Source organism: Aegilops tauschii, chromosome 5, assembly GCF_002575655.3.
Source record: "Aegilops tauschii subsp. strangulata cultivar AL8/78 chromosome 5, Aet v6.0, whole genome shotgun sequence".
Classification (NCBI taxonomy): Eukaryota; Viridiplantae; Streptophyta; class Magnoliopsida; order Poales; family Poaceae; genus Aegilops; species Aegilops tauschii.
The window spans coordinates 525,683,678-525,686,323 of NC_053039.3; the positions used below are offsets into that span (position 1 = coordinate 525,683,678).

At 49.7% G+C, this 2,646-nt stretch overlaps 1 pseudogene; it reads right to left on the minus strand.

Annotated features, from left to right (window-relative positions):
- Positions 1-628: 628 nt before the first annotated feature.
- LOC109762197 (uncharacterized) lies at positions 629-2,133 on the minus strand (annotated as a pseudogene).
- Positions 2,134-2,646: the final 513 nt, after the last annotated feature.

The following is a 2,646-nucleotide window of genomic DNA, read 5'->3' on the forward strand; positions in this document are numbered from 1 at the left end:
TTTGGGCATATGCCCCCAGGCATAGAATTGTAGCGATGCCCTACCGATGGGCACCAAGAGTATCTAAACGCTGACCACGAGCAAAATTGCAAGAAAAGTGAGGACCTATGTCGTCGGTGCCTGTGCTGTGGAAAGCAGTTGCTGCTTGCCCCAATCAGACATGGGGCAAATAGTCACAGGAGTAGCGGACACGGGCACGCTCAACAGGTTGATAAGATCATATCATCACTGTTGTCCACTAAGGCAACGTTATAACTCCAGCGTATACATTCAGATAATTTTCTAACTATGAAAATCACCCGGTGGGCGACGTGCTAACTCCACGAGCAACATGTGGTATAAATTCTATTGCATTTATTTTCAATAGTATAAATAAACAAATGTCAAGAACTCTACTTCATTCTAAAAAAAACTATCTCTAGATTCATAATAAATTAAACTTAAGAGCAGACACAGAGGAAAAGGAATCCAGGAAAACAAATGCATAACTGCAGAATAGGTGGGCGTGACATATATATAGGACCATATATGCTCCTGCCTGCCAATTTTAGGGTGTCAATCGTCGTTAATTTCGGTAGTTGACACTACTCTTGTCAGCCAAGTTATTTTACCGCGGGCATCATTTGCTCATAATGATAACAACAAGCCAACAGAAATAATAACTTGCAATTCCCAACGACACCTGGACCTGGACATCTTGATTTATAAAAGAAGTGAGTAAATCTAACCAAGACTGCACATATAGAACCATAGCAAACATACCATCATCATCAGATAACGAAAGGTTAGTATCCGGAGTACAGATAAAATGACCAAGTTCTAGTTTTTCTGTTGCTCTTACTAGTGAAGCCCCTTCCAGCCGAGAGCGTTTACCTTATGTTGCCAACCAAAACAGGAGGCCACGCCGTGACATAGGGATAGCAAGGATCACAAAGAGTGATAGGGCAGACCTTCTCCAGCATCTCAGTTTCAATGCAGAAGGATAGGAACCAGCCAGAATAATCAGGAGCCGATGCCCGGGAAGTAAACAAATATACAGTGCCAGCGATGATAGCCACGACGTCAACAAACACGTTCATTCTAGTGCCTTCATCTTCAAACTGTAGCTCCAACTCACAAATCGCATCCAGCATAGGGAATCTCGTGCGTGGAATCCATTTGCCGACACCGTCATCATCGGTTCTCCGGACCCAAGCAGCAAGGGTGTTACCAATAGTTGCGGCCAAGCAGAGGTGCCCATCGCTGGTCTCACCAAGCTTGACATCCTGTCGCCATCCCATCTGCGGCGAATCGATCCGGGAGAATTGCAGTGTTGCAGTGTTGAGCACATGGATATTGTCTCCGTCTGCCCAGTAGACACACCCGTTCACTAGCGTACCATCGCCGAACAGCTGCGGGGTCGCCGCTTCTGGGGAGATCTGCCACTCCGAGCTGTCCGGAGAGAAGGCAGCGACCTGCACCTCCTCCCTTTCCATGCAGACGCAGACGACTTGGAACGACCGGCGGTCCTCTTCGGAGGTGACCACGTGGAACTCGATAAGTGCACTTTCGGGGTCTCTGGACACCTCTTCGGGCGGCGCGGGGATGAGATGCATGCCCCGTGTGAGGGGGTCGTACACGGCCAGCCGCTTGGTGCGCTGCTTGAAGAGAACCACGTACCCACCGCGACACTCGGTCATCACCCACCCGTCGCCTTCGCCTTCGCCTTCGTCGTCGGGGACATGGGTGAGGAAGACGTCGGCGCCGCGGACGGCGGTGGCGTGGTCCGGGTCGGACCGCCGGCGGACGGGCACGAAGACGGGCATAGCGGGGCCGTAGATGTCGAGGAAGACGCCCAGGAGCGGGGCTGGGTGAAGTTCACGGAAGCGACGGCGGAACGCGGGGGACGAGCGGACGGCTCGGAGGAAGGCGGGGCAGGCGAGGGCGGCGCGAGGGCAGGCGGAGGAATACCTCGCACAGGAGGTCGTCTCCGACGTCGCATATGGTGGTGGGAGCGGCCGGTGCCGATTTCGGGGGGGGGGCGTCAGAATGTGAGCCGTCGGCCCAACATTCAAAGCCGGAAGATCGAAGAAAAAAGACCCACTCAGTTTCTTGGGAACTACTGTATGTCGAAATACATTTATTCGGAGGCATCGAGGGCTGGTCACAATGGGCAATCTACGCATTCCCTAGACTATATTACTGCCTCCATAGTGGCATAGTGGGTAGAAACATCTATGTAGTGTCATGCAACAATGTATTTATTAGGTCATAAACTCATTGTTTCTTGGAGCACGTGATGGTCCGGTAACTTAGCTAGTTACCACAAGCAGCTCTCTCTTCATTAAATATGTGCCACATAAGCAAAGTTGCATTGGAGTGTGTGATGTTACTCCTAAGACTGGTCATAGTGTATGATACTACATCTATAGTGCATAGTATCATAGATTAGTATTATATGTGGTCTCATTTATTGCCATGCAAGACACATATTAGCATAACATTAATTATGATATGGTATCTACCTATATTACTATAACGCTCTCTCTTCTTTAATTATTTACCACATAAGCATGTTTGCGAGTCCCAATTGCATGATACCACTTATGTTACCCCCACTATGGCCAGCCTAAGTTCCTGCCCATTGTGACCAGCCTAATCTGGCCT